The sequence below is a fragment of the Castor canadensis genome, chromosome 3 (assembly GCF_047511655.1).
Source record: "Castor canadensis chromosome 3, mCasCan1.hap1v2, whole genome shotgun sequence".
NCBI classification, from domain to species: domain Eukaryota; kingdom Metazoa; phylum Chordata; class Mammalia; order Rodentia; family Castoridae; genus Castor; species Castor canadensis.
This window is the reverse complement of record NC_133388.1, coordinates 73958011-73967408: the sequence shown is the minus strand read 5'-3', so window position 1 is coordinate 73967408 and position 9398 is coordinate 73958011. Positions and strand designations below refer to the sequence as shown.

At 37.7% G+C, this 9398-nt stretch overlaps 1 pseudogene; it reads right to left on the bottom strand.

Moving 5' to 3' along the window:
• Positions 1-7017: 7017 nt before the first annotated feature.
• On the bottom strand, positions 7018-8491 carry LOC141421599 (mortality factor 4-like protein 1 pseudogene; annotated as a pseudogene).
• Positions 8492-9398: the final 907 nt, after the last annotated feature.

Sequence of the window (9398 nt, the reverse complement as noted above, 5' to 3'; positions counted from 1 at the left end):
AGCAACTGAAGCCAATAGGAAAAGGGGACCAGGAACTAGAAAAAAGATGAGATCAAAAAGAATTAACCTAGAAGGTAACACACATGCACAGGAAATTAATGTGAGTCAACTCCTTGTATAGCTATCCTTATCTCAACCAGCAAAAACCCTTGTTCCTTCCTATTATGGCTTATACTCTCTCTACAACAAAATTAGAAATAAGGGCAAAATAGTTTCTGCTGGGTATTGAGGGGGTAGGGGGGAAAGGGAGGGGGTGAAGTGAGTGGTAAGGGAGGGGGTGGGGGCAGGGAGGAGAAATGACCCAAGCCTTGTATGCACATATGAATAAAAAAAAAATCTAAGTGCAGGAGAGGATCCAAGATTGCAGTGAAGGTAGGGAATCAGAAATCCTAACCTCTGTATCTCCAGAAACCACCTTGAGCTACACTTGAGAATTCTGATTGCTTCTAGCCAAAATGATACCTACCATCACATTAGGTGCACATAAAATTCAAAGACTGACCTGTAAATAAGCCTTTAATTGCATTTAACAGCCATGAAAATCCCCCAAGGCACAGCCAACAAGGTGTGTCCCACCATGAGGAAAAAATAAAAACTCCCTGACACTTTTCTTTTTTTTTTCTTTATTTTTTTTCTCCCAACAAGAAGACAGAGCATCAATCAGAATTGTACTCTGTGATATCCTGGACTCCTAACCTGTGGAAAGCCTCCCTATGCCCTGCCATTTCTCTCCACCAGCCAGTGGCAAAGCTGTTTATGTGAATCTGCAGTATGAAGAGGTGAGCATCATACACAACACACAACTCCCCTACCCACCCACCCCTGGGAACATAATCCACCACAGCTACTGGGCAGACTGAAACACCACCCCCTCAACAAGACTTAAAAGCATAAACAGAGAACTGTAATCTAACACTGACAGCAGAGGTTGGGGTAGAAGTTTGAACCTGCCCTGGAGAATGGGGGTGGAACAAGGAGCCAAACTCTCACAAAGAACAGAGAGAGAACACTGAAAGCTATAAAAAAGAAAAAACAAATAATGTATCAAGGTAAACCCATCAAAATAACAGCAGATTTCTCATCAGAAACCTTAAAAGCAAGATGGGCATGGAGTGAGCTATTTCAGGCACTGAATGAAAATAATTTCAGCTCTAGGATACTCTACCCAGCAAAACTATCATTCAAAATTGACAGAACAATAAAAATCTTCCACAATAACAGAAACTAAAACAATATATGACCACCAAATCACCACTACAGAAGATTCTACAAGGAATTCTGCACACAGAAGATGAAAACAAACAAAACCATGAGAAGATGGGAAGTATCAAACCACAGGAGAAGAAAACACAAGGAATCAGAGAGCAGCATTGATTTGGCTGCACACACTCAAATCCTTAAACAACAAAAAACAACTAAATGTCAGGAATCACCACATACCTATCAATATTAAAACTGAATGTCCATGGACTCAACTCCCCCATCAAAAGATATTGTTTGCAAACTGGATTAAAAAGGAAGATATGGCAATCTGTTGTTTATAAGAGACCCATCTTATTGACAGAAATAAACACTGGCTTAGGATGAAAGGCTGGAAAAAGATTTACCAAGTCAATGGCCCCTGAAAACAGGCAAGAGTAGCAAGCAATACTTAGACAAAGTAAACTTCAAACTTACATTGATAAAATGAGATAAAGAAGGACAGTCCCTACTAATAAAAGGGGCAATACATCAAAAGGAAATAACAATTATCAACCTATATGCACCCAATGTCAGTGCACCCAATTTCATCAAACATAAATTAAAGGACTTAAAAGCACATATAGACTCCAACACAGTGGTACTGGGAGACTTTAAAACACCTCTATCACCAATAGATAGGTCTCCAACAAAAAAATCAACAAAGAAATTCTAGAATTAAATCACACCACAGATCAAATGGACCTAACTGATGTTTACAGAATATTTCATCCAACCTCTGCACAATACACATTCTTCTCAGCAGCCCATGGAACTTTCTCCAAGATAGATCATGTCTTAGGGCACAAAGCAAGCCTTAGCAAATATAAGAAAACAGAAATAAACCCCTGCATTCTTTTTTTTAAATTTGTTTATACATAAGTGCATACATTGTTTGAGCCATTTCTCCCTGCAGCCCCTCACCCTCTCCCTCTCCCCACAAACCACCTTGCTTCCAGGCAGAATCTGTTCTGCCCTTATCTCTAATTTTTTTGAAGACAGAGTATAAACAATAATAAGAAAGACAAAGTGGTTTTGCTAGTCAAGATAAGGATAGCTATACAGGGAGATTCCTAGCATTGCTTCCATGTACAAATGTTTTACATTCTAAGTTGATTCATCTATAACTGTCCTTTTCTCTAGTTCCTGATCCCCTTCTCATATTGACCTCTGTTGCTTTAAAGGTTCTGTATTAGTTCCTCTGCAGTGGGGACATCAAATATTATCACATTTTGGGTTTTTTACCTATCCTCATACCTCCTGTATGTGTTCTCCCCTTGTCATGTGACCCAAGACCAACAACATTACTGTATTTGTCCTAAATCTAAAGTCCGCATATGAGGGAGAACATATAATTTTTGGTTAGCCTGGTTAACCTCGCTCAGAATGATGTTCTCCAGTTCCATCCATTTACTTGCAAATGACAAAATTTCATTCTTCTTCACGGCTGAGTAAAATTCCATTGTGTATAAATACCACATTTTCTTAATCCATTCGTCAGTAGAGGGGCATCTTGACTGTTTCCATAACTTGGCTATTGTGAATAGTGCTGCAATAAACATGGGTGTGCAGGTGCTTTTGGAATAACCTGTGTCACATTCCTTTGGGTGTATCCCCAGGAGAGGGATGGCTGGATCACATGGCAGATCTATGTTTAGATTTTTAAGAAGCCTCCAAATTTTTTTCCAGAGTCATTGCACTAGCTTGCATTCCCACCAGCAGTGTAAGAGGGTTCCTTTTTCCCCACATCCTCGCCAACACCTGTTATTAGTGGTGTTTTTAATGATGGCTATTCTAACAGGCAAGGTGGAATCTTAGTGTGGTTTTGATTTGCATTTCCTTTATGGCTAGAGATGGTGAGCATTTTTTCATGTGTTTCTTGGCCATTTGAATTCCTTCTTTTGAGAAAGTTCTGTTGAATTCAGTTGTCCATTTCTTTATTGGTTTATTAATTTTGGGAGAGTTTAGTTTTTTGAGTTCCCTGTATATTCTGGTTATCAGTCCTTTGTCTGATGTGTAGCTGGCAAATATTTTCTCCCACTCTGTGGGTGGTCTCTTCAATTTGGAGACCATTTTTGTTGTTGTTGTGCAGAAGCTTTTTAGTTTTATGAAGTCCCATTTGTATGTACTTTCTCTTAGTTGCTGAGCTTCTGGGGTTCTATTGAGGAAGTCCTTGCCTATACCTATTGCTTCCAGAGTGTTCCCTGCTCTTTCCTATACCAACTTTAGAGTTTTGGGTCTGATATTAAGGTCTTTGATCCATTTTGAGTTGATAATAGTACAGAGTGATAAACATGGATCTAGTTTCAGTTTTTTGAAGACAGATAACCACTTTTCCCAACAACATTTGTTGAAGAGACTGTCTTCTCCATCGTATATTTTTAGTGCCTTTGTCAAAAATAAGGTGGGCATAGCTGTGTGGATTCATATCTGGGTCCTCTATTCTGTTTCACTGGTCTTCATGTCTGGTTTTTTTGCCAGTACCATGCTGTTTTTATTGCTATTTCTTTGTAATATAGTTTGAAGTCGGGTATTGTGATACCTCCTGAGTTGTTCTTTTTACTGAGTATTGCCTTGGCTATTTGTGGCCTCTTGTGTTTCCATATAAATTTAATGGTAGATTTTTCAATCTCTTTGATGAATGTCATTGGGATTTTCATGGAAATTGCATTAAACATGTAGATTGCTTTTGGCAGTATAGACATTTTTACTATGTTGATTCTACCAATCCATGAGCACAGGAGATCTCTCCACCTTCTGTAGGCTTCCTCATCTCTTTCATCAGGGGTTTGTAGTTCTCCTTGTAGAGGTTGTTCACATCCTTTGTTAAGTTTACTGCTAGGTATTTGATTTTTTTGCGGCTATTGTAAATGGAATTGTTTCCATATATTCGTTCTCAGTTTGTTCATTATTGATGTATAAAAAAGTTAATAATTTTTGTAAGTTGATTTTGCATTCTGCCACCTTGCCATAGCTGTTAATGGTGTCCAGGAATTTTTGGGTAGATTTTTTTTGGTTCTTTAAGATATAGGATCATATTGTCTGCAAATAAGGATATTTTGCAGTTTCTTTACCTATTTGCATTCCTTTTTTTTCTTCTTCTTGCCTAATTGCTCTGGCAAGGAATTCCAGTACTATGTTGAATAGGAGTGGAGATAGTGGGCACCCTTGTCTTTTTACTGATTTTAGGGGAAATTGTTTCTGTTTTTCACAATTAAGTATGATGGTGGCTGTAGGTTTGTCATATATAGCCTTTACAATATTGAGGTACTTTCCTTCCATTTCTAGTTTTCTTAGAGCTTTTATCATGAAGTGGTGTTGAATCTTGTTGAAGGCTTTTCCTGCATCTATTGAGATGATCAAGTGGTTTTTGTTTTTGCTTCTATTAATGTACTATATTACATTTATAGATTTGTGTGTGTTGAACCACCCCTGCATCCTTGGGATGAAGCAGACTTCATAATGGTGGATGATCTTTCTGATGTGTTGTTGGATTTGGTTTGCCATTATTTTATTGAGGATTTTTGCATCAATGTTCATTAAGGAGATTGTCCTATAGTTCTCCTTTTTTGGAGGTGTCTTTGTCTGGTTTTGGGATGAGAGTAATGTTGGCTTCATAAAATGAGTTAGGCAGTTTTCCTTACCTTTCTATTTCATGGAACAGTTTAAGGAGGGTTGGTATTAATTCTTTTTTAAACATCTGATAGAATTCAGCAGAGAATCCATCAGGTCCTGGACTTTTCTTTTTTGGGAGACTCTTTATTGCTGCTTCAATTTCATTATGTGTTATAAATCTGTTCAGGTGATTAATGTTCAATTTTGGATGGTCATAAATATCTAGAAATCTGTCATTTCTTCAAGATTTTCAAATTTATTAGAATATATGTTCTCAAAGTAGTCTCTGATGATTTCCTGGATGTCTGTGGTGTTTGTTGATATCTCCCCTTTTGCATTTCTGATTTTACTGATTTGGGTTTTTTCTCTCCTCATTTTAGTCAGGTTTGTCAGGGGTCTGTCAATCTTGTTTATTTTTTCAAAGAACCAACTTTTTGTTTCACTGATTCTTTGTATGACTTTTTTTGTTTCTATTTCATTGATTCCAGATCTTATTTTTATTATTTCTCGTCTTCTGTTTGTTTTGGGATTTGCTTGTCCTTGTTTTTCTAGTAGTTTGAGATGTAGCATTAGGTCATTGATTTGAGATCTTTCTGTCCTTTTAATATATGCAGTCATGGCTATAAACTTTCCTTTTAGGACTACCTTTGCTCTGTCCCATAGGTTCCAGTAGGTCATGTTTTCATTTTCATTAACTTCCAGGAACCTTTTAATTTCCTCAATGACTCATTGATCATTGAGCAATGTGTTGCTCAGCTTCCAACTGTTTGCATGTTTTTTACTTTGTTTTGTTGTTGAGTTCTAGTTTTAATGCATTGTGATCAGATAGAATGCGTGGTATAATTTTTATTTTCTTATATTTGCTGAGGTTTGCTTTGTGCCCTAAGATATGATCAAATTTGGAGAGGGTTCCATGGGCTGCTGAGAAAAATGTATATTGTGCAGAAGTTGGATGAAATATTCTGCAGACATCAGCTAGGTCCATTTGATCTATGGTGTGATTTAGATCTAGGATTTCTTTATTTATTTTTTGTTTGGATGACCTACCTATTGGTGATAGGGGAATATTAAAGTCTCCCACTACCACTCTGTTGGAGTTTATATATGTTTTTATGTCCTTCAGAGTATGTTTGATGAAATTGGGCACATTGAAATTGGGTGCATATAGATTGACAATTGTTATTTCCTTTTGGTCTATTTTCCCTTTTATTAGTATGGAATGTCCTTCTTTATCTTGTTTGATCAATGTAGGTTTGAAATCTACTTTGTCTGAGATAAGTATTGATACTCCTGCCTGTGTTTGGGACCACTGGCTTGGTAAATCTTCTTACAGCCATTCACCCTAAGCCAGTGCTTGTTTTGGTCGATGAGATCGGTCTCCTGTAAGCAACAGATTGTTGGATCTTCCTTTTTAATCCAGTTTGTCAAATGGTGTCTTTTGATGGGGGAATTAAATCCATTTACATTCAGTGTTAGTATTGATAGGTATGTGGTGTTTCCTGTCATTTAGTTGTTTTTGTTGTTTAAGGGTTTGATTGTGTGCAGCTGAATCAATGTTACTCGCTACTTTCTTGCCTTTTCTTCTCCCCTGGTTTGGTACTGCCTGTCCTTTCATGGTTTTATTTGCTTTCATTTTCTGTGTGCAGGATTCTTTGAAGAATCTTTTGCAGTGGTGGCTTTGTGGTCATATATTGTTTTAGCTTCTGCTTATCATGGAAGACTTTTATTGCTCCATCTATTTTGAATGATAGTTTTGCCAGGTAGAGTATCCTAGGATTGAAGTTATTTTCATTCAGTGCCCGGAAGATCTCACCCCACGCTCTTCTTGCTTTTAAGGTTTCCATTGAGAAATCTGCTGTGATTTTGATGGGTTTACCTTTGCATGTTATTTGTTTTTTCTCTCTTACAGCCTTCAATATTCTTTCTCTATTGTCTGTGCTTGTTGTTTTAATGACAGATTGTTGTGGGGTACAAAACAAGTCTGTTTTGTGTCCTGGAGACTTCCTGTACCTGAATGGGCATAGTTTTCTCTAGATTTGGGAAATTTTCTGTTATTATTTTGTTGAATATATTACAAATTCCTTTTGCTTGCACCTCTTCTCTTTTTTTTTTGAAATTTAAAGAAAAATTTTATTGAAGATCTGAAAAACAATTACTAAAAGATTGACTTTTTCAGAAAACTGTAGCTACACAATGCATTGCATCTATCATGTTAAGATGTGCATTAGACACAAATACAAAAACCATGAAACAAGCCACCATTCTTCAACAATTTGAGCAAGATAAAATGCCTAAGGAACAACATGGATGACTTGCAAGGAATGGGGCTCTTTACTTTTAAGCACCATAAAAAAAAAAGAAAAACAAAGAGCACAAATGGATGAGTGTGTTCAGTTATATACACTGAATTGAACCTCTGGCACTAGGAATCAGCATTTTGTCATATAGCATTAACACATATTATAAAAGTGCGTAGTGTCAAAGGAATCGAACCACCAGCATTCAAAAGCAGCTTTGTCAACTAGGCAATAAAACCCTCTACAGCATGTCTCGCTCTATTGTCCATCACTGAATACACTGGCAGCAACTTTGAAATGAAAAGTAAGAAAAAAAAGGAGCAGTGAACCCCTTTTATTTTGTTTAAAATCAAACAAAACAAACATCAATTCTGTTACTCTCTAACATCTTCAAAGTACATCATTCGTACAAGAGAAGGACTAAGAACAAAACTGTGTTTACAGAGATACAAACGCAAGTGAGAGCGCGTTCACACAGCTTTCCGATGGTACTCCGGAGGGGCCACTTCGTAATCGCTGGCACTGAACAAAGTTGCAGAATTCTTCACCAGGTACTTGAGGAAATCGTGAAGACAATTTAGTAACAAAGCAAGGCTCTTCTCATCCAGTGGTGTATAGGCCAGCATGGCTCCAATTCGTACAAATAACCTCAGTAGATGTGGCGCTCCATACACTTGGGACATGGGTGCATCGGGGTGATCAGCGAGAATTTCAGCGTACTGTGGTCTCTCAAATTTGTAGAGTAGCTGAGTGCCCAGCATTACATTGAAGTACTCTTTGATCCCGGCCACAACTTCATTAACAGCATACTCCTTATTATCAGTGTTTCCTCTTGATTTCTTATAATTTGCATAATCCTCTAGAATGGAATCCACATTCTTCTTGGCAGGAAGATAAAACAGCTGTTTTTGTTGGGTAATTAAGTCCCAGTCATCAACAAGCCATGGTTTTAGCTCTTCAGTAATCTTTACTTTAACTTCAACTCTGTTCATAAATGTTTCTTCATTTTCAACAGTTGGATCTACCCCGGCCCTTTTCTTTTGAGGAGGCTGAGGTGTCTTGCTGGTACTGCCACCATCACCATTTCCAGGTGTTTTCTGTTTGTTCTTTTTTGTTTTCACTTCAACACTTTTCTGTTACAGGCCAGATGTCTTCTTTCCTGGAGCAGCCCCTCTCATCTTCCCCTCTGCATATTGCTCTTGATTGGCCTTTTGAAGTTCTCACTGCTTCTGCAGATTTGCGTCCACGTTTGAGTACTCTGCTCTCCGGAACCCATTCATCCCAATTTTTATTCCAACCACTGTAATGTATGAAGTATTTCATTGTTTGTCCTCTATGGCAACCTTTACGCACTGAAATAAAGACAAAAAAATTCACTTACAATTTTTTTTTTAAAGGGACACACAACCTGGATGATTTTAAGGGATCCAGTATTTCAAAGACTGTCTCCACACAAATTCTTCGGTGGCTTTGCTTCATAAAGAAGAGGTCCATGAAAGCACAGCACTCATTCACCCTCCTGGAATTTAGGCTTTGGGTCCTGCTTGGGTGCCATTTATAAGTGATTCACCACCTCCTCCTTCCTCTTCTCCTTCTTCAATACCCATGATTCTCAGGTTTAGTCTTTTGATGGAGAAGGTGAGTTCTTACATATTCCTTTCACAGGTTTTGAGTTATTTGAGTAATAGTTCTTTGGTTTTTCCTTTAATTTCCATTTCATCTTCAAGTTCTGAGATTCTGTCTTCTGCTTCCTCTAGTCTGCTGGAGTGGCCTTTCATTGTGTTTTTTGTATTTCTGTTTCATTTTTTTCTGAGGTTTTCCATATCATGGGTCACTTCCTCTTTAGTATTGTCAATTTTCATCCTTAATTCACTTATCTCTCTATTTATGGTGTTCTCTGTTTCACTTTGGTATTTATTTAGGGCTCCTATGAGATCACTTACTTGTTTTTGTGTCTTCTCATATTCTTTGCTTTTATTGTCTTGGAATTTCTTGAGTGCCTCCTGTTGACCATGTCTAGTAACATCTCCATAAAATTCTCAGTGATTTTTTGCAGGATTTCTTCTTTCAGGGTGTTCTTGTGGGCTTCATTGGATTCCTTGACATAGTTTATCTTTGTTTTGCTGGGGTCTGGAACTGGCTATCCATTTTCTTCATTTCCCTCTGACTCCTGTACTAATTTGTTTTGGGGGGGGGAGAATGCTTTCCATCCCTTTTCCATCTTCCCATAATTCCACTTGGTGCTGT